General features: G+C 43.1%; 1 protein-coding gene across 1 annotated transcript in view; it reads left to right on the forward strand.

Annotated features, from left to right (window-relative positions):
- Positions 1–347: 347 nt before the first annotated feature.
- Positions 348–23,610, forward strand: part of pvalb6 (parvalbumin 6) — a 41,877-nt gene continuing 18,614 nt past the window's right edge. The window contains exon 1 of the mRNA XM_086183909.1: positions 348–600. The gene's annotated coding sequence lies outside the window, so the exon portion shown is untranslated. The remainder of the gene's footprint in view (positions 601–23,610) is intronic.

The raw sequence follows: 23,610 nt of genomic DNA on the forward strand, positions 1-23,610 counted from the left end.
TCTCTGAAATTGATTGTCTCCCAGGATTGCCCTCATGTGACAGCTTGACATGAGTTGGACTTATGTTTTCGGAAGCCGCTAAAGGTCACTCATGTAATGGATTAAAGTGTGAAATGTGCACTGAAATCTGATGGTTTTACTTATTTTCTTCCAACAAACCTCTTTTACCTTTACCCTCATCCATCCCTCACTATCCTTCCTCCCTCCTCTGTCCAACTTTCCTCTCCCTCCACTCCCTGCAATCCCTCCTCCTCCTCTCAAACATCACACAATCCCCTCCTATCCCAATCCGGCGCACCCTCCCTCTCTCCCTCCATCTCCCTTTATCTCTCCCTCCCTCTCTTTCTCCCCTTCATCTCACCTCCAGCCAGCCTGAGCACCCTCCTCCTCCTCCTCTTCTTCCTCCTCCTCTTGGAATCGCCACCTTCTCTTTATACCTCTCATCTGTCTCTCTTTACCATCTTCTGGTCTTTTATCTCTTCCTCTCTCTATCTCTGTCCTCCACTTCTCTTCGGCCATCAGAAGCTTGTGAGCTCGCTGCTCTTCCTTCAGCCACTGAGGATTTCAGAAGCACACAGGACGAAGACTCTGTCATTGGAGGTAAGTGTCTGGGTAACTTGTATTTGCTGCTTGTGAAGGCAGAGTGGATGAGAAGAGAACGAGCAGAATGACAAAAAGATGTTCTGCAATATGTGGGAAAGTGACATGACAGAACACTGGGGAAAAGATGAAAGATGATGGTGGTCATGATGACAGTCAGGAGAAAAGTGAGCGGTTATATTGATGCAACTGCTGCATTAAAAAGAAGAGTCAGAGGGAGTTCAAGAAGAAAAAAGGCGAGTACAACGGAGAAAAAAATCTCCCCATTATCATCAATGAAATACAGATAATCAAACAGAGAGTGAGGGGAATATTTCACATAAGTAAATGGTAAATGATATAGAATAAGAGGGATGGTGGTGCTTCCCTGGTGTAACAGCTGCATGCCTACAAACGCAGCGCTGCCTTCCTCCTCCTCCGTAACATCCCATTCACAAACAGGACCTGGAAACAGGCGACGGTGATTGGTTCCCTGTGCGCTGTGAGTCTGTGTGTGATTCATAGTGTGTTTGATTCATAGTGTGTGTGTGTGTGTGTGTGTGTGTGCGTGTGTGAGAGAGAGAGAGAGAGTGAGTGAGATGGAGACAGAGAGCGAGGGAGATGGAGAAGGAGGGGAAAAACTCATTATTTTCATTATGTCCTGGATGTCGTGACATCAGAGCAGTGCTTGAATGGAACTGCAGGGGGCTTTTGTGTACACCATATATCTATACCACAGTCCTTATGATACAATAATGAGACAGTGATGTAATAACCCAGACGGTGGATATTGTCACAGTGACACACAGATGTGGGGACAGACTTGGATGAGAACAGCAATTTTGCATCCAACTTGTTTTTGTTCTGTAACTCTTTCTCCCTCATTGCATCATTCGGTGCTGTTCCACACTGTCATCCCTTTCCCCGCTACCACCGCCACAATCTCGCCGCCACCTACCCACCAAGATTAACAGCTGTCGAAAAAGGCATGTACTCTTTCTTCTTATGAAAGCTAACCAATTTGAAGGCGACCTATTTATAAGGCTGGTGGTGTATTGAATGTGGAGGGCAGGGAGAAGATGGAGAGTAGAAGAAGAGGAATTTCAGGTACCTTCTCAGGTGGCAACATTTTGAGAGACTGATTAGGTTGATCTTGGCATTAAGTTGAGAAAAACATTATTCCACAGTTTATATCATAAATACACTTTTTTGTTAGGGACCTGCAAGAGGAACTTCTTCCGCCATCTTCAATGTGCAGACTTGTACAAGTGGGTTCAATAATCAAGAGCAAATCCGGTCACTGCTTCAAGGACTTTTCTGGAAGTGGTGAAAGTGTAGGGCTCGGATATAATAGTGTATCATATTCATAAAATAAACATACTGTTTATTGCCTTTTAATTTGTTCAAATGGAAACGTTCAAATACAGAGTGCTCAGAATCAATCCTTGAGGTACACCCCAAGGTTTCTGGTTAGAGAGAGTTGGTGAGGCAATGTCACACACCGTCTCTCTTCTGAAGTGGCCACAATATCACATTTTGTGGGGGAAACAATGTCACTGTAAATCAAATAGTGTCACATTTCATGGTGGGCGTGCACAAAAGTTCCTTGCTTCAACAACATTACCACAAAAATACTGGAGCTGGCGACAGTTGCTTATATAATTACCTTAACCAAGTTCCTAATCCTAACCAGACCCTAACTCTACCGACTCATCATAACACATTATTTCCCAACAGTGAATGCTATTTCAAGACACTGCTGTGAAAATGAAGTATTCTAAATGTCAAACATAAATTAACTGCTGTCCATTGTGTTGCGTTGTTGAAGGGATTTCCTGTTCCCACCACAAAAGCATCTTAATTGACTGTCTGATGTCCTTGTTTCCCTGATGCTGACATATCATTTTAACAGATGTCGTGCTAAGAGGTTGCGATCATTTCAAAAAATTCTGCGAGATTGGGTTGGATTTGTAACCACTGGAGAGGTGAGGAGAAATGGATAGGAATGGAGAGAGCGGGAGTATGAGGAGGGTGGTGTAGATTTATATCAACATATAATAGAAAAGCTGCTATCGAATTCAGCTGTCCATTACAACCGCATACCAGTCTAGATCTTTCTTTTGGCTCATGGCGGTCACCACATGCCCACTCGATATGATAGTCACGTAGGATGCATATCTTCTCTCAATATCACCGAAAATCCATGATTTTACAAACATGGAGGTCTGTGGAGTGTGAAGTACAGGTGTGATATATTTCTCCCGGGGAAGAGAACTCATAATGTGGCTGCAGGAAGTGTGTGTGCATGAAGGAGAGGGTCTCATATGCCTGTGAATGAAAAAAAGGACAACACAAAGAAGTATGTAATGGTAGTAGAGGAGAAAAGCAGCACGACGAGGTCTCTGAGTGTGTAGCTTTGTGTGTGTTGACTATTTGAGGCCAAGGTGATCCAATCAAGGGACTGAGGTCGGTCTCTCGCGGTCAGTCATCAGCTTCCATAGGGTGAGGATAATTTTGCTTCTGCTGTGACATCCTTCTTGTTCAGGATTGATCTCTGAATGAAGGAAGAGGTCATTCACCCCACCATAGTCCCAAACCCAGACCTCCAGGGTGCAAAATACACTCACTCAAACAGGCGTCTTGGCATGGCAGTCAGAACACGTATTCATATTCCATGTGCTTGTATGCCCACATATGGGCCCACATGTATTTTTTCACTCTAGGATACCCACAAACCATTTCTTCACCCACCTCTGAGATCCCTACAACAGGGGTCAACCTCACCATGTGGTCCGTCATATGGTTCATACGCTTGACATTTCCTACTTCTACCCTGAACCCACCATGAACAGGAGGCCATGATGCAGTCACAAACTGTAGCTACGTTAACATTAGTTTGAATGCGCAATTTTTATTTGAAATGGAGAATTTTTCATTGTTGCTTTGGTATAAAACAGAAAGAAAGGGACTTTGTATCATGACCATTGTACAGACCTGTCTTCAGATTTAAAGTGAAACTACACACAATGAAAAACTCACCAGTGGCACAAGTGATGAGACATGTATATGTGTCTATGTGTGGGGGTCTGTCCTTCGTGCATTGCCAGTTGATCTTCGGTTGTCTGTTTCCTCTCATCTGCTGTTATTTTCTGTGGAGACATGACTGGGAGTGTGAAAATGTAGGATGCAAGCCTGTTGCTGTGAAGACTTGATAAGGAAAAGTAATTTGACTGGGAAAGCGCACGTTTGTTTTGCATTGGGGTTGTGGATAAGGTGCAAAAATATGCACACTTGGAACTGAAATAGAAATTGTGTTTTCTCTGCTGCATTATTCTTGACCTTCTTGTAGCATCACCAACTTTCTTTCTTTTTTTTTCTTCTTTTGTTGTCAGCGTTCAGATCATTCGGCCACCGCCAGCTGATTCATAACTGCATGGTAAAGTGTAACCGCAGAGCACATGGTGACTGCATCGCTACAGTTTCTTCACCACTTAAAAGGTTGCCTGGATAATTAAAATAATGTTCCCGAGGTCACTCTTAGAGAATTTGCATTTGTGCTGATTTTGTCTTGAAAAGCCCAATTAACCCGGTGTTCAGGGCCCTTGTTAAAAGCCATTAATTAAAACAAGCTGATAAGGGAATGAAGAAGAAGACATTATATATGTTTTTGCTGAGAGGACAAGTTTGAGCAAGAAAGGAAAACTGAACTGCATGAAAATTCTTTCTTTCCATACAGCTGGTGTCAAACCCCAATGTTAAAATGATGTTATAATATTGCACTAAAGATGAAACTAACATTACAGCAGCACATTGAGACGCACTGATGCGGAGCACGTCACAGATGACCTGCCCCCCCCCCCCCTTCCGACAAGTTGCGGATGCCCCTAATATCACGAGGGCCCTGAGAAGACGTCTGTTATGCTCCCTGGAGCGGTGAATGTTCATTGTCAAGGTCAAGGACAGATGTTGTGCGATGGCATCTGGAGAGCGCTTTGACAGGCTCGCTGATACGTATGATGATCAGGGTGAAACGTGTCTGACGCTGCCACTTTGGGGCTTAGGATTGCATGTCTGCCCACTGGTGGAACAAGTCATTGATAGTATGTGTGTGAACGGTTGCTGTGCTGGAACGAAGCCACCTGCTAATAAGGAATTATGAGTGTGAGGTGAACAGCTGCTGGCTAATATTTGCAGAGGTGATGGAATTGTAAGGGGTGCATTATTGGTATGAAGTGACCAGCTGGACCTTGTGAATGTGCAATCGCAATAAACGACAAGGTCTCAGGTGTCTCGGGCGCACCAGTGATGGTTTATTTACAATAACGGTAAATATCTTTGGTTTTAAGGTGTCTTGTGGTTCCACTGTTTTTTTATTTGTATCTTTTCTCTCAATCCACAACATCTAAAAACTTTGTTATCATGCACATGAATTCAGATGGAGGTATGAACAAAGTGAAATTTAAGTATATTTTTCCTCTATAGGGTACCCGGGTCAGAGAGGTTGTCGGAGCTAATTTGAGGAATATGATATGTTTCCAAAAACAGCAGTGTGAGATATTTTTTTACGGAGGTCCCTAAGACATCGCTAACTTAAGACTGACACAGAGGTCAGCCCAGCACGAAAGGAGTCAACCCACTTCCAATTATAAAACCCACGACCTCCTAAATGAGATCATTAACAACCTCACGGTCAGATGGGACCGAATGGAGCAAAATTGGATTGAGACTTTTCTTTATTTAGAGCTCAATCTTTGTTTTAGAAAGAGAAAATGGAAGATGATGATGATGTGACCTATTTTGCTCAAGCCACTTAAAGCTTCTATCTCTTGGGAATGAAGTCATGGTATATTTAGAAACAGTTCCAGTGTCAATCGTCAGGTTAAACGTTCACTTGGCCAACAAATGCAATTCTGTCCCACGTATGGTTATGCTACATCCATCTGGACATGGAGTTTCTTTCACTCGTGTTGGTGTTCACTTTTCTAAACTGGGATTGAGCAGTAGGTTAGGCTATGAACCGTGATCTAGCAAAGCATTGTCAACAATATCCATCAATCCACCTTTAACATCACAACCTGTCCACACATCCCCCTCCTCAGGAACAAAGATCAGAGCAGAAACAGGGACATTTGCCTTTCTAACTTGCTTCTTCTTCTCACTGTACTCTCCTTTCATCTGACCTTCCTTAACACTGGGTTTCCTTTAATCCTCAATCCCATCATCCCCTCGCTCTCCTACCTCCATATCTGCATTATTGCTCGGTCTCCTACTCTTATCTGTACTGAACCATTCCCAGCAGAGTAGAGACCTGAGTTTCCAGTGCTAGCCTATTTCATTTTAGCCAAAGCCTAGCCTGGAGCCAACTTTATTTTGGATCCAAATGTTCTTTGAAGCAGAACTTTTAACATCAAAACTTTTTCGTTTTGAACACGCCGTCCTGGTAGACACAAGTGCTAAGGGGTGAACCAGTTCAAAGAGCTCTTAAGACTGCAAACAAAATGAGATATTAGGTGGCGAAGGTGATGAATGGATTCAAAAGCGCCACTAATTGACGTCAATGGGTAGAACATGTGATAAATTGAGCAGCAAATGTACACATATGCTGGACTGAATGGTTCAGTAGCCCTGTGCAGACGCGCCATTAACATGCACGGTGAGTGTTCTGATCACAAGACTCTCAACATGCATCCTGCATGACCACATGTGATTGACTCTCAGGTCCCTCCATAAACACATGCATACCCCAGGGTTAACGATTTGCTACAAGCAGCAAAAATAAAACATGCTAATCTTTTTCTTTTTTTTTTTTGCTGTAGATTATATGGACTAACACATTCATTCCTTTTAATTTATTTAAAGATTATTTGCGGAGACAGAGAGATTGACTGCTGGATGGGGAATTACAAGAAGAAAAAAGGACAGTCAAAGGAAACCTGAATTACTCACATTAAATGATACATTGCAACTTTTACAATTACTTTTTGTGTTTGGATGCCCTTTTGCGTGATTAAAATTGAAATTAAGAGTTGGTCTGTTAGTTTTAATAAACCCTTTCAAAAATCTGCGGCCTGCGTTTAAACAATTATAGATTTTACAGCTTTCGCACATCGATGTAGAAGAATAAAGATGTTTGTTAACGGTCACACTCGGGGATTAGACTCCAAAATTTTAAAAAACTTTGATCATTTTGAACAGATTTTTGCAGTCTTATTCAGCTGGAGAAACAAAAGCAGCACTGAGAGGTAACACCTTACACCGATCCCATACTGTTCTCTTTTATGGGCCCCAATTCACTTTGGTGTCAAACAAATAATGCTTTGATGAGGTTTTCATATTGTATATGGATGAAAGAAAGAGCAAACTGAAGAGGCATGTTTGGGTCTTTTTCGGTTGAAACCTGTAAAAATAGAACATTTAAATGCACTTTTCCTTACCTTATGAAAATGAAGCTTTGGAGTATGTTTTTGTATGCAAAAATATACCTACATGGAAGTGTGCAGGATTGTGTGCGTGTCCTTATTTACTGCTTCCCCACAGCTATAACTCTGTTAGACTGTGTCTGTCTTTTGTGGCTTCATGAATGACTTCACATTTATGTGAATGTGGATATTATGTCCTCAGCCTCCCATCTATTTGCCATCCTGCTCCCTTTCTCCGGCTTTGTACGAAGCTTGGCTACAGCCAACATGCCTGAGGCCAGTCCTCGGCACAAGTGTGCACCGAGGGTCAGAATGAACACGAGAGATTGAGCGGGAGATTGTGTGGTGTGCATTCCCCTGTCGTGTGTGTCTTTGTGTATGAGCATCCAAGAGTGTGCTACTACCGCTGTAACTGTTTTCTGCTGCAAGGTCAAGGAAGAGCTCTCTCTCTCTCTCTCTCTCTCTCTCTCGCTCGCTCAGCACTGCAGGAGCTGCTGTCAGCTGCTGATGCTGACCAGGCGTCACTGCCGGGGTTGGAGATACAGGGCAGCACTCATATACTTGTACTAAATCGGCATCCACTTGTATGGATGAGCATTGCTCATTCATCTGAATGCAAATTCCCATGCCATAAGAACTGTATTGATGAGCATTGGAGTTGAGATGTGTAGACAGCCGTCCCACCGACCAACTTCTCCTCCTCCGCCAAACACATCATTATCCAACTGAGGATACAAGAGTCTATATTTAGACGATGCTAAACAACCACCAGCGAAGTCAAGTGCGGCGCAGCCGAGTCATGTGTCAATACATAAAGCATTTGTGTAATGATGCACTAAATCAGATGGATGAATACAACGTGAATGCTTGATTGCGAACATGAATCATCAGGATACAGCACAGTCTCATTTCCCTGCGGTGTTTTTTCTCATTTGCATTCAAATAATTACTTATTCAGATTACAACTCTCCTATTTAAGAATAAACAAATCTTCCACTAATGAAGGCAAATGCCCCCAGACACACCTTTTTTGAATTTAACCAGTCATCAAACTCTGTGACTTTAAAACACACACACACACACACACACACACACACACACACACTCACTCACACCACTCGGCCCCTCCTCTAAACCCTCTCTCCTCTCCCCTCAAATCACAGACGTGGTCTAGAATACAAATTGTGTTTTCCTTTCTTTATTTGGGCAGCCAATAACGGCGTAGGCCAGAGGCGAATTGGAGAGGGGGAGCGAATGTGTCCCACCAAACAAAAAAAAGGGAGGCAACAATAGGGTGGTAAAGCTGCTCTACAGACAAAAAAACGATGAGAGAACAAAAGAGAGGTAGAAATGGAGACACACGGAGACTATGGAGGGATGAATGAGAGATGTGTGAATAGGGAGACAGAGAGCGAGAGAGAATGTAAAGACAAAAGGTAAAATGCTGATAAAAGAGAGGATGGGTTCTTCTGTGAAGGATGAGTGGATAGATGGCCCTCAAAGATGTGGTTCATTGTTCAGTCCGGCTAACAAAGGTACAAGGCAGTTTATCCTTAATTGGTGGTGTTGAGAGCCGAGCAGTAAATGAAGAAGCCGTGTTCTGCGTTGATATGAGTCGACTGTCAGGGATGGACAGCACAATAACGGACCGTCAGCTTGTTCAGTATTCCGATAAAAACACGTGAATCGGTGACACCGATGAGAAGGATAAGCACAGACGTTCAGAGTTCCCCACGCTTTTTATCCTAATTAAGCTGCAGGACAGATTGATATCAAGGTTGGCACGCACGTTTCAACACATTTGTTATCAGCTCGTCAAATATGGAGTCAGTTGCTCATTAAACTATGATACTGCAGGTTAATCACTGGTGTCAGTTTTTGTACAAGCCTCTGAATAAATAAAATACATCACTTCTAACAAAGTTTAATGTTTGAATACACGAGTCCTTGCCCCAAGTGAAGGAGTTCAAGTATCTTGGCGTCCTGTCCTTGAGTGAAGGGACTATGGAGGGAAGCTGGAGAATCGGCGCAGCGGGAACAGTTTGGAATTCTGTCTCCTTCACTGTTGTAAGGAATAGAGAGCTGAGCCAGGAGTCAAAGCTCTCAGTCTACAGGTCAAACCTATGGTCATGCATACAGGTAATGACCAAAAGAAGGAGACTGTGAGTAAAAGCGGCTGAAATGGCTTTGGGTGGTTGTAGGCACCTCCCATGTGTGTTCTAGGCACATCCAGCTTGGAGGAGGCCATGGAGGCAGACCAAGGACCAGGGAGAGGAACTGTATCTCCATGCTGGCCTTGGAAGGACTCAGGATCCAAGTTTGTTGAATATTTTGGTCTCTTCATTGGTCCTCACGTAGCTGTTGTTGCTACCCGCCATGTTGCTGCGTGTTATGGGGAAACTGGAAAGACTCCATCAGAACTTGTTGCGCAAAAATGTTTCCACCTCCCAGTTGGCTCATGAACTTGCACGAGTCAAAACCCACCCCAAGTGAACGCAGCAACTTTTTTGTACAAAAGAGGATTTTTTAAAATGTCTTTTTGGTGTCTCCACCCCCCTTCTCCGATGTGATGCTTCAAACTGGGCTTAAAAAGAGGGTAATGGAAACTCAGTTAGCGATAGTGTAAATGTGACACTTGAATTTGGAAACAGGAAAACAAACAAACAGTGGCCTCAAGTCACAAAGTCCACACACATCTAAGAGAAAACCTTGAAACCCCTGAGCAGGGGTTTTAAACGTCTGAGACGATAGATGTCCTCTGCTTGCCCCTCCTTACCTTACATAATTTTGTTTCTGAATGCCTACATAGAATCACAATTTTATTATCGGATCTCTTACAATCAACTTTTAAGCCGAGCTCGCACAATAATGGAATGCTGTTTAACTGAACTTCAGAGCGATAAGACTCTGTCCTGATTAATTCAGTCGTTTCTGACTCTTGAAAAGTAGGAAAACAGTACATTTCCCTTAAAAACGACTGCATCCCTTCCACCTCACATGTCTTTAACCACATCACATACATTTAGGCTGCTCTTGATGTTCTTTTGATATCTAATATTCTTTCACATCTGTTCTGTGAGCTTCCTCTGTTACTATCTGGAGCCCCTCACACTCCCCTGATGCAGCTGGAAGCGAGCGGCCGTCTGTAGTCGCAAAGGTACTTTGCGTGTTCTGTTTACCTCGCATTCTTTTAAATACACAAACATCATCAAAGTCTGTATTTTTGAAGCAGCCCTGCGCATCGAGGCTGACGCCTGAATAGTTCCTACGCGGAACTAATTTGATTCACTGCGTGAGTGACAACAAGTTGCACATTCATGCTCTCCGTCAGTCGGATGGTGACTTGATACGTGCCGGGACTGGCATTGTGAGCATGCTTTCAGAGAGTCAGTGACAGTTTTGAAATTTTATTGAGTGGGGCACTAAACCCTGAGCTGCTCCCGAGTAGCTGGTTGGCACTTTGCATGAAAGCCTCCTCATCAGTGTGGCAGTGTGAGTGTGAGTACTGCTGAAGTACAGAAGGCAGGTGACGTACAAATGGAGTCTCTTAATGACTAAGAATGTGTGTATTTAATTACATTCGTTATTCACCCAAAAATGTGGACTTGAGAGGAATTTCATTAAGCGAGTTGTCCAGTGCCTGTCGCAGACAATATGCAGGACTCCAACCTTTGAGTCCATCAGCCCCATAAAAATCAATACAAATTGGTCTGTTGGCTACTCGTCTCGTAGGATCCTGGGCTTTGTCCCCTGGATGAAGCAGTTAACAATGACGTTACCTTACTAAAGCTGCCCCTTAGCTTGAGTGCAGCAACGTGGAAGGAAGTGGAAAAAAAGATCAGGATGAATTGGAACCAAAAAGCCAGGGCTGTTTTGATTTGTTTTATAGGGAGCTTTCTGTGTTCACCCGTCTGGAGAGGTGAGTTGAATCCGATCATCCTGTGTGTTACTCATGTCGAGTTATTCTGTGAATATGATACCAAACACATTTCTATCAAACCAGATGAGGCATCTCTTCTTTGTCGCACTTTGTTGTGACCCCCATTAAGGGCTGGAGTTGACATCATGCACATATGGCCCTAATCTGGGTCACTTCTGGTCCTTATGGCGCAGCTGAGTTCCAAAATAAGCCTACTCGGTCATGTTGCAATGCTTTTTTTTTTTTTTTTTTAATCAACAAACAGTAAGAGCAGTTAAACAACGAAAATAATAAATGTGGGCCAGCTAAAAAGAAGGAAATGTACCCAGACCAGCCAACATAGGGTCGTCACTAGTGCCTCAAACACTCATTCAGTGTGACCAAACACCAATAAACATGTGGAAACATGACCACCAGAATTTTGTATTCTGGTTATTTAAGAAAAAAACTACAAAATATCACTATCAGGTTTAGTTTTCTACATTAAATTTATGCTAAAGTGTCTGTCCTAACTATGAATTTTGATTATTTGATTCATAACCACACATTACCTGACATAACTGACATTTGATGAAGCAGGAAGCCAGTGACGCACATGTATGCACACACACACACACACACACACACACACACTGTCCTATCATTGGATGTTTAACTCAGTTCTATTTGTTCTCTTAAACTCAGCTAAATTGGCCTCAATCACTTTAAGGCAGCTGGAGAAAAAAAGAACTGGCCCTTACATCACACTGCTGTTAACCAGCCAGGCATGACGAAGACTGCAGTATTTTCAGCTGGGGAGACACACACGCGCATGCCAATGCGTGCACAGTGACCCTGCTGCTCTTTTGAGGCACCACAGCTCACACAGCATCTTCAGAGACAAATAACAGCATTAAGATATTCCTCTGGAAAGTTTGAATATTTTCTCAGTTGCAGCTGAAGGTTAAACTCCACTTTTATAGGTTTTTCACAACATGAATCCATCAGTGTCGGAATAGCATTTCATTTCTGGCACATGATTAGGGATAGAAAAATTGGAATGGAATAATACATATGAATGAATGTGTGGGGGTCTGTGCGACTAGTTTAAAAAATTTGGCCTCCTGTTCTTTGGCACATGATGTATGATGATGGTATTTGACCTGTTTGCCTTCATATCTGCCACATAAGTGTGTGTTTGACCCTGTAATGTTTTGTACACTATATGTGTGGTACCTGACCTTAACAAGTGCATGCATGAGTGTGTTACTGAGTTTTTTAAAGGTCTTACATTCTGTTGCTGCTGCGAAGCCCCGTTGCAGAAGGGCAAACTCGTCCATTGCAGTATGACGTTCTTGCTCAGACAGGATTTGCCTCGTGTAAGCACAGTAACAAGTACATTATTATGTCTAAATGAATATTCAGAGAGCATCATAGGGTCATAAGCACTTAAGTCTTCAGTGTGAATTTGTCTCCCTGTGTCATCGCTCCAGATGATCACATTTCCTCTCACAGTTCAAAAGCACTTGAAAAAGCACATGAAAGCAGACAAACAGCCAGTAAAAACCCACGGGACAAGTTGCCACATACCGTTCTGTGGAGTTAAGAACACTGACAGCGCTTGGCATGACTGACTTCAAAAATACATTTTTAGTTGCCAGATAGCACAACATCCTCCAGAGCTCAAAGGCTCAGGTTGCTATAGATGATAGCAACCTGTTCCAATACATGTAGGAGTCAGCTTAAGCTGCTTTAGCAACAAAGTCAAATAAACATCAATGATCAACGATAGGATCTGACTCCCATCAACCTGCATCAGATCATTTAGCCTTCTGCTACTGGCCGGTGACACGAACGCCAACACATCTGTTAAAGCATTAATCACAGGTTAATATGAAATGTGGTCAGCAGGACTCAAGCACCTGTCTGGTGTTTCCTGCTACCAGTCACCACAACAACCTGCCCGATGCAGATTTTCCAATGTTTGACAGCCAGTGTTGGGGTAGTTACAGGGGATTTGATGTCGTGCTTGCGGCTTGGGCACAGTTTACACTTAACTGTCAGATTCTTGTCCTTTCATGCAACAAATTGAAGTACCATGCAAGGACCGAAAATCTCCCTGAAAAAAGATGTCTTAAGTGGCTCTGCCATTCTTGTTCTGTCTCTTTCGTCCTGAAATTGTGCACTAAAGTCAAATGGAAGCTTGATTTGCTTTCCTGTCTTTTCATGTTCCGTTTATGCAGATCGTTGAGGAACCTCAAGTAAAGCAGGTAAAAAAGAAGAGAAACTCTTAAGTGATTACTGACGATATCAGTAAGAAAGGCACGCATTACAGACAAATGTAATCTGATTACAGTAATGTGTTCCTTCAAAGGGTGTCACTTCCAACACTGGTTGGATGAAGCTGACTAACTTGGGAATTTGTGTGTCCACCGCAAAAAGGAACCCAAATCTTTGAATCGTTTCCTTTCCACAGTCGGTTTCGTCGCCGCACGATGCGATGTAATGACGTCATGATCATGACGGTCGCGATATGGGCAAGATTCACGTGAGCAAATATCATCATTAACACTGCATACAGCAGATGAGAAGAGCTACAAATTGTACAGCCACAATAAAATATATCATTTAATTGTGTGAACCCACAGAAAAATGGGCTTCTTGCCCTTTAAATATATCACATTTAATTTGTGTACAGTGCGTAGGGAGTATCTGGAGTCAGTTCATGATGTTTCTGATGTGTCATAGTACATCGCGAACCTCACCTCTCGGGAACAGACTGGTTGATGTGCTGCATGTTTTTCAAATTAATCAAAGGAGACCTCAAAGGTCATCTTGTAAGCTTTCTCTTAATTTGAAAAATAATTGTATTACACTGGAATTGCATTTCAGAACTCTTTTACATTTCTTATACTTGAAATTATTAATCAGGGATGTTTTTTTCATTATACAAATGCAGGAATTTTCACCAAAAAAAAGTAATAATAGGACAGAAACGTGACAATGAACGATTAGTTCATACCACTCAGATAAGGTGTTTCTTCTGTCTTTTCCAAAAGTCATAGTAGCCATTTATACACCTCATTGAGCCTAGAGGCAAAGTTATGATAGGCCAGCCTTGAAAATGCTGCTGCCTATTTAATCAGCAACATGAATTAATACACTTGGAGTTAGAAGAGAGATAGAGGAGGAGAGGAGAGAGTAATTGCTTGGCAGCGGATGAGGCGATGGCACGGAATACACATTTGTCACATTGAGCTTCAAACCTAAAAAGGATCGGCTTCTTTGTGTGATTGCGTGTACATTTATGTGAACATTGTCTGCATATATTTGTGTGTGTAGATGTGTGTTTGCTTTATTTGAATGCAGTGCGTTTTTGCAAGGCCTTTATTGAGACCCAGAACGATAACGCTATTGTCTGCAACAGATTATTGAAAATGGCCACAGCAAAAGCTGACTGGAAAAACATGACTGATAATTTTCTCTGAAAAAAAAAGAGTACACTGAGGAGAAATGGCAGACAGAAAAAGGTTGGTACAATGAATGGATATATGGATATTAGTGTGTGTGTGTGTGTGTGTGTGAGTGTGAGTGTGTGTGTGTGCGTGTGCGTGCGTGCGTGTGCAAAGCCACATCCTGGTCCTTCGGTGGTCATCATTCAATGCACCACACCTGGAGTATAAGAGGCTGTCTGCAGCAGCCAAATGATCCTGTCAGGAGGGGTGGAGGGACACAGGGATGGAGGGAGAGAGATAAAGGAGAGAAGGAATAGAAAAAAACAGGGGGAGGGGATGAAGGAGGCAAGGGAATAGAGGATTTAGAGGTGAAAGAATAGGGGACCCAAAATAAATGTGCATGGAGAAGGGAATGATGAGGCCAATGTGTTGCTAAGACAAAATGAAAGTGTAAGATAATGGAAGGAGATGGGTGGGTTGGTGGGGCGGGGGGGGGGGGGGTGGTGGTGGGAAGGGCAGCCAATTGAGAGGGAGTAGTTGGATGCAGAGACAGAGAGATAGATGAGGGTGTAAAGCTGGGTTGCTTCAGGAATGGAGAGGAGCCACAAAGTCAAATGAATGAAAAGTAATTATAAAGAAAAACAAAACAAAACAAAAAAAACGAAGACAGAAATGGAGAGAAAGATGTAAAGACAACAACACAAATAAATTAGACCACACACAAACCACAGCTGGGCACGTCTGGTTGTAGTTTACATGATCGCTCTGCTTCCTTGGTCCCATCCATTTTCTACCACTGATTCTGTTAAGGGTCATGGGGGGGGGGGGGGGGGGGGGGACCAACACATAGAGACAAACAACCATTCACACTCACAGTCACACCTACAGTCAATTTAGAGTATCAATCAGCCTCGTCCCCTCTTGATGTCTTTGGACTGTGGAGGAAGCTGGAGTACCAGAGAGAACCCACACAGGAACAGGGAGAACATGGAGACTCACACAGAAAGACCAGAGTTGGGACTCGAACCCAGAACCTTCTTGCAATGAGGTGACATTGCAAACCACTGCACCACTGTGCCGCCTTTCCTTGGTCCCAGTTAATGATATCAAAGCTCCTCTCAGTCACGGAAGAAGGTTAAGTTAAGTTAGGCTCGGTAGGTTAGTGTAGGTGAGGTTAAGTTAGGTAGGTAAAGTGAGGCTAGGCAAGGTCAAAAAGATGTTTCTATGACTATGACAAGAATTTAGCTTCTGCAGGTCTTCAGGCTTGGATTTTAATCCAACAGGAATTTTGGAAAGGATGTGTCCATGTATGGTCCAGTTACAACATTTTATATGTGGAAATACCAAAGTCCACCACCTCACCATGATAACGGCGCTTAAACAAAAATTCACAGTCTTCACAGAAACTCATCACAAAAAAGCAGTGTAATTTCCAGTTGCACCAGGTGATGTACTGTGATGGACGTAGAACGTAGCATGAGCACAAGTTGAACACATCAAACATCCATCCAATCATCTTTCTTTCCACAAAATCAATTGAAGCCACGATTGTTTGGCCTCTTTATGAATCAAGCCAGTGCCCCCCATCCCCTGATCGCTGTCAAGATCTACGTAAGGAGTAGAAGTCAATCCATCAAATGCCGTTGTTGCGAACGTTCTCATAAGTCAGACTTGACTTTAGATGAAATGAATGGAGCGACTAACTTTCGGAAAGTCAGACTGGTAACCGGGACAAACGGTTGTGATGTCTTCTTCAGACATAAAGCTGCTGTACGTACTGTAGCGACGCAGACAGTGAACGCAGAGTTCCATCTACTTGAGATGCAGATCCACCTGATTTCCTCTCCGGTCTCACCAGAATAGAGGATGGCAAGATGATGAAATGAAACACCTGAGGAAACCAGCGTAGACCTCGACCATATTGAAAGCAGCCTTCTTGTTAGAGTTTGATAGAAAGACATAAAAAAAAAAAAACTGGAAACGTGTGACAGAGATGATACTTTGACGAGAGAGGAAGAGAGGTGAGGAGTGGAGAGGAGATAATAAGGAGGAGAAAATAGGAGAAAAATCCACGAGGAGGAGAAATGAGGGAAGAGACTGTGAACGCAGCCTATCTGTTAAAAAGATCATCCTAGACAGTTTGAAAAAGTCCTGCCAGTGGGAACGTTTCCACTGGTGAGATTTTGATGAGTGTGGAAAAGTTCTTGTCGGTGAGATGAAGATGAAACACCAGGATTATGAATCTCTAAAATAAAATATTTGCATTGTACTGCATGTTCCTGCAAGTCGGGAAAAAGCAAAATCTCTATGTTTCAGGGCCAATAATTAAATTGACATAATTTCTAGATTTTATTTGCACAAAGAAAAAATCGGTTCGTTAACAATGCATTAAAGTAATCTACTTTTATGACGACAATTTAGCATTTTAATTCATGTTACTTCGTTGGACGTCGTCTTTCAGGTCTATTCAAGGCTCACGCTGCTGATCGGCAAACTGGAGAGGAAGCCCGCACTGGTACTGGCTAAACTGGAAGCCTCAAAACTTAGGCCCGGTTTTATTTAGGACTCCATCAACTAATTTCCATGACATTTTCATGTATTTCAATGAGATCATCTGGGAAGATACTGTCGCTTGGGTTCTATGGTCCTAGCATGGGCGTCTTCACCAGTGTCTTGATACAAATGTTGATCCTGGTATTCCATGCATGCATGTTTTCCACAAATGCACAATGAGGACATTTTATTTGGAGAGAAGAAGAAGTAGACATCAACAGTTCGGACCCTTATGGGCCCCTTATGTCTCATCAGGTTCCCATCAGGGTCTCATCAGCGACCGAAGGACCACCAGTCCCTGTTATCTTTTCTCTCTCAGCCCCCCCCCCCCCCCCCGCTTTCTGTCTCATCCCCATCTTGTCCTTCTCGCGCCCCCCCCACCAAGCATCATGTCTCTCCTAATTACTCCCCCTGTCCGTCTCCTTGTCTTCCTCCGCCCCCCCACCCCCCCTACTCCTCTCCTCACCTGCCTCATCTGTCACCTCTGATTCCATGTCAAGAGGTTTTATTGGCAGGCCCAGTTCAACAGCTACTACCAGCAGGTCCTCTGTGTGTCGGGTGTGTGTGTCCGTCTCTGCGGGCGTGAGAGATGTGATTTGAGAGAAGGACAAATAGGGGAAAAAGTGTGTGTGACCTGATGTGTGTGTCCTAGCTCCTGGCAGCTCCTATTGTTGCCAAGCAGACTGCAAACCTATATTGAATGAACGTTCGACCAAAGCCAAAATCACCCTCCTCTGTTCCTCCCTCTCCTCTTTGTCATTCACTCCCTTTGACTCCCTCCCCCTCTCTCTCTCTCTCCCTCTCTCTCTTATCGCCTTATTATATTCCCTTCATCTGTTTGTTCTGCAAGCTGACAGAAGTTAAGAATCTTTGGAGAGCTGTGCAGTTTGTAGGAAGTACTGTATACCCTGCGGCTGTGTGTGCTGCAGCTAAACACACACATCAGAAAACTGTGAGAACACTGACACGCAGCAGTGAAGTGTGTGAGAAGGGGAGTTTTGATGCAGAATGACGAATCCCCGGAGTGCAGCAGCAACCCAAAGGTGGTAACAGTAAAGGTCAAAGTATTGATCAGCTCCTTGCGAGCTCGATGGTGAGTTAGTGAACGCACTCTTGCTTGCATTCTTTCATTCCTACTTTCTTTTTGGCGTAAAAACAAGCACGCGCGCACACACACACACACACACACACACACACACACACACACACTTTTATTTTAGTGACTTTTGGGAGTTTTACACCAGGTTCTTTAGTTTCCTGCCAACTGCAAATAAAATCTCAGCAGGGTGTATCTATCTGTGCTTCATCATAGGAGCTATGGGGGATGTTCTGGTTGAGGCAGATGGCCGCTCTCATTGGCCTGCTCTGTTAAAAGGCAGCTGGTCGCTGCTGAGCAATTGACCAAATCGATCGCTAAGACCCGCCCATGAACGCATACGAGCCAATCACAATCGTAGGTGCTACACAATATACTCCAACATCCTGAGTTCAGAACACCATTGACGAGCATTAGTAATCCTGACTTGCGTCTGGTTTTAATATGTTTTTTCTCGTAAAAATACAACAAAAATAATACGATGTACGTGGGATGAATGCAACTCACACACGAAGTGTCATGAAAGGCTGACTGATGGATCAACTTTTACTCTGTTTTAACAACCAAACCTCATCAGGCCACACAGTCAATTCAGCTGTCTCCTCCAGTTGCAAGGAGCCTCTTTGGTTATTGTTCTGACACTGACAGCTTCCATTGTTCTTGGGTCACCGCGCCAATGGTTTGTCGGCAGCAGACCACTCAGGGGGCGGGTCCTAGCAGCAGATGATTTGCTAGGTCTCTTTAAATTGATTTAGCGCAAAGAGCACTGTATGTTTCTGTACTTGCTGCACATGTCAAGCGTCATAGGATTGTGATTGGTGTAAATAAATGAACTTGACTACAATTGTACCAAAGGGTGATGTTTATTAGTCAACAGGAATTTCCTACGCCTCAGGATATTAGGGCCTCAGCTTTTGCTGGAGTTGCACATGCCGCCCCCATCCCCTAGAGGTAAACAACTGCACTGACACACACCACTCGCATATATAAAGGCCCATATATGAGAAAAAAAATTGCATGAATAAATGCCTGTGAGAAGACTTATTTGGACCCCTGCTTTGTCTTAAACACACATAGGCTAATATGGTGTATTACGTAACAAAACATGAAGCTTCCACATGGCTCGTGGACACCACGGAGTTAATACATGTTAACACGGGGAGGAAGACGGATGGTCAAGGTTGTATATTTGAGCTAAATGTGGCAGGTAACAAGTTAATATAAAAGTATAATCATGAAGTTATTGTGACATGTATAGCAGTGTGTGTGTGTGTGTGTGTGTGTGTGTGTGTGTGTGTGTGTGTGTGTTGGGGGGTTGAACAGGCCAGAGGGTGAGCCAGCAGCAGACAAGGCCCCATTTAGAGAAGACTGTTTGATCCAAAGCATGAAAGCGTGAGAAAAGACGCTGAAATTGAATCCTGGAGCAGTTGGATGATCTTTTTTTTTTTTTGCAGAGAAGCTCTGACTAAACAATTTTGCAAAACAACTCTCCTCCATGAAATTAAATTTAAAAAGTACTTCTATTTCAATCACAACTTACCTCATAGTATTAATATTTCAAGTGTCCATTAGCCAACCTACGCCTTTGGGACTTTTTAAACTTTCCATTAGTTGTCTAACATCAGTGCTAACCCCTTTTACATTAACATATTTGCTAAATAAAATCCAGGAGCAGCCTCAGCAAGATAAGTGAGTCTTTGTTCTTTAATATTGATCAGGTTGTTCATGGATTTGTGCGGAAGGAATGGGGACAACAAACCATTCTTGGAAAGATTTATTTCCACAAGAAGTCATGAATGATGCAGGCTTTTGTTGGCTCGCTTGGTAACTTCTCATTCAATCTTCTCAATTATAACTACGCTGCACTATCTCCCTCATAAAGCAGCAGCATCTGAGGGAAGTCTTTTTAATTGTAAAATCAAAAGGAAAACCAATTTCCTTTTTACATGTAATTAAACATTGTGGGATGTTTTCTTGATACAGTAAGAGGACTTTGCTTTTGCAGTCCAACACACGTTTTCATCATTTTTCTTGACTTCATGAAAGCATCTTTACAGTTAGCGCTGCTGGCTCAGAGTTACTGCTCTTTCATCTAATCACATCATACCGCACTTGTACTTGTGCACTCATTAAGGCTAACAAGTCGTGCCGCCGTGGGACATGAGCATGGAGTGGATCGATGCACGCGAGATTCCGGTGCATTAACTCGACTTAATTACAGTGTCTCGTGGTGTCACACTCCTCTGTCCCTGCAACACACATGCAGGCGCGCGCACGTGCACAAGCACAAGCACAAGCACAAGCACAATTGTCATCTACAACAAGAAAATTTCAAAGCACAAGAACCAGTGAAGATTTCCACTCTGGGGGGGGGGGGGGGGGGGTGGACAAGTGGATGCTAGGGTGGTGGTGCGGCAGGAGTAGCAGAGGGAGAGATGGGAAACTCCTGCAATTTAAATAAACCCTAAATTGGTAGATTATTAAATTAGACACGCTATGGCTCAATTTGACTGCCTGAGCTAGTTTCCAGGGTTCACTCCATTTTTTATTCATATGTCATCAAAAATAATGCCTATTGGCACTCTTCACTGACATTTGTAGCGATGTGAGGCCCGAGGCTCGTTGTCTTGATACTAACAGGCTGGCTCCAGAAATGGCCGCCTGGTCAATAGAGACAACAGAGGAGAAGCTAGGCTGGCTTTAAATGACCACAAATATATCCGTGCAAATAAATAGAAAAGCACCCAACAGTTTCGAGAGACTCAACACAGCAGAAGCTTCCTAAAGGATTCTCCCTCTCTATGCATCAACATCCCTTAATTCACCGAATCGTGAAACACAAACAGGTCGTACAGTGGAACCCTGGACAGAAAACGCTGGCTGTAATTTATGAGAAAAGGCTGACTGATCTACAGGTTATAGCAGTTTTGTGTTTTGCATCCTGGGGCTTGCTGGCAGAGCCAAGAGGCAAAAGAGCCGGTGATTAGTACAGGAGAGTAATAAAATGAAACGTTAGCCCTTAGAATAAATCAACTGCTCTCTCCAAAAGATCCAATAAAAAATGAACATTATAATCCTTGTGGAGGAAGATTTATTACAGCGATGTTGCGTTTAGTTTAAAGCGAGTTTACTAGCGCATATTTTGACTCAAATGCTGTGAGTTTGACATTTAACTGATTGATCAAATGATATGGGCTCGTTCCTTTGTGCCTCGCAAAAGAATCCTTCACCCGAGTGAGCCTTTGACAGAAATTAGTCTTTAACTGCAATGCGGCTCTCCTTCAGCGTACTTGTTAGACAGTTGGCGTAATTTGCGTTAATGAACCAATCACTTAGGAATAAACTTATACTGTTTAGAAGACCATGTCTGCTGGATGAGAGTGCAGAGCTGGAGCGGTTTTCATCATGAACGCTTTGTTTTTGTTCTAATGTGTTTATAATGTGCTGCATGGTGCAAGTTGGTCCGAGATGAATAAAAGAAAGATATAAGAATCATGGACCGACAATCTTTGTTGGCCATTATCATAATGCGCACGTGTCACTGATGTAATCCTGGTTTGAAAGGATTCAAGGTAATAATCTGCAGATATTCTCTTTTTTCATTGCCTGAAACCAGTGATTTGGTGCAATCCTATACAGTTAACACGCCCCGAACACACTGGTCTCTACAACTCTGAACGTCAAGGTCATTTTGCTTGATCTGGTGTATATGGTACATACTGATATGAACAAACTACAAGTGGCCTATGGAGAGGTTAGGATGAAGTAACTGTACATGTATCCTCTGAGGTGAGAATCCATGTTCATGCATTTGTATGTGCAAGCCAGTTTCATCAATAAACATGCTGAGACAGTCGCATGCTTAAAATTAAAAATAAAGAACCCAACCTTCATGCATACAAACACCAGTTTGGACCAGCTAATGCCAGCTAGCACAAGCTAAACACCAGCTATGAGGAGTAAAACATTGGGTAGCTCAAGCAAAACCACCAGTGTTTGTCACATACAGGTCCAGCAGAAAGCCGACCAACTCCACATCGCTCCTCACGCCCAGCCTCTCCTTCGGTGCCTGTCACGGGTGAGGGAACACATGCCGGCTCCCCACCCATAAACACTGAAATACAGGCAGAGGGCAGCAGTTCTGCAGACACATCCAGAGGCCCATAGGTGATGACTGAGACGGTTTGATTGTGTGTCAGTCGATATTTTGTTGTTTTTTTTTAAGGAAAATGCTGCAGACTTTACCTTTGAACTCCACTTTTCCTTTTGTAGGAAAACATGAATTAATGACACCTAAAAGAAAAAAAATAAGCTTAACGTGAAGGCACCGAGCTGTGTGTACTGCAAATTATATTTAGTTGCCTGTCAAATTCAAATCATGTTTTGAAGAAATGGTTCACTTCCTCTTTAAACTACAGACCATACCTACTCATATAGACTCTCATACACTCCGAGGCAGACAATCTATTTTTAAATTATCTTACTTCCTATCTTTGGAAACTTGATTCGACTAAAGCTTGGCCTGGCTTTCTTCTTCTCTCACATCTTTGTCTTTTCTTGAACTCGTATTCCGTGCCATCTCCCAGACACCTGTTGTCTGGATTCAAATTGTTCTCCAGCCAAAGCCGGCACCGGATACTGTGTGAATCACACAATCTGCCCCCCCTCACACTCTCTCTGTCTCTCTCATACACACACACACGCACACACACGCACACACACAAACACACACGCACGCACACACACACGTAAATGGACTTTGCAGGTCTCAGCCTGACAGCTTTCCAGTTTGTGTGTATGTCTCACAGTGTCATATCCATTTAAAGGATTATTGCCAATGTATCATTATCCTGCATGTTGTATGTAAGTTCATGTGTTGCAGATTAATGTGTTAGAGGGCAAAAATAGAAGATCGTAGGAACCATGATCGGACTCATGTAGTGAATCACACGGTAGTCGCAAGAACGAGGATGACAAACCATGAGTCTTACAAGTATACAGCACATATTGAAATATCATGTTCAGCTGGGGAATTCCACTAAGTACAAGACTACAGGGAAATGTTCATTTCTATCACCATAATCTGCTGATGCCATATTTTTTCCCCTTAATCGAGTATATTCTAAATCTGAGTGTCCCAGTGCCACATCATCCCCAGAGCAGAATGTTCGAATATAAAAATGAGACAATAAACTAAATATGTTGTAAAAATCACAGCTTGGCCATTTAATTAGACTACTGTTGTTTTCCCAGTATACAACAATTGGAGAAGAGTATGCCTGTACAGGAGCTGGCAGCGTGCCCCTCACAGTTAGTGGCAATCGCACTTTCTTCCATACAGTACCAAACTCAACAGAGGCTTTAAATTCCAAGACCATTAAAGAAAAATGGATTACTTTAGCGTGCTCTACATTTCTTGTCCGTCCAGGACTGTGTTATTTTTGTCCTGGCACCTACTGTGATAAAACCTCCTTGGCTGTGTGCTGTTTGGCTTCCAGGTTGAATAAGACCAAGAGAACATGCACAGATTGCCAGGTCAATTTGTTGCCTTTTAAAGCGTTTATTTACAGGAGCAACCAGGGATGTTAGTCCGGAGGATGAGGTCTGTCA

The sequence above is a fragment of the Aulostomus chinensis genome, chromosome 18 (genome assembly GCF_037954235.1).
Source record: "Aulostomus chinensis isolate RoL2024-O1b breed Wild chromosome 18, RoL_Achi_v1.0, whole genome shotgun sequence".
NCBI classification, from domain to species: Eukaryota; Metazoa; Chordata; class Actinopteri; order Syngnathiformes; family Aulostomidae; genus Aulostomus; species Aulostomus chinensis.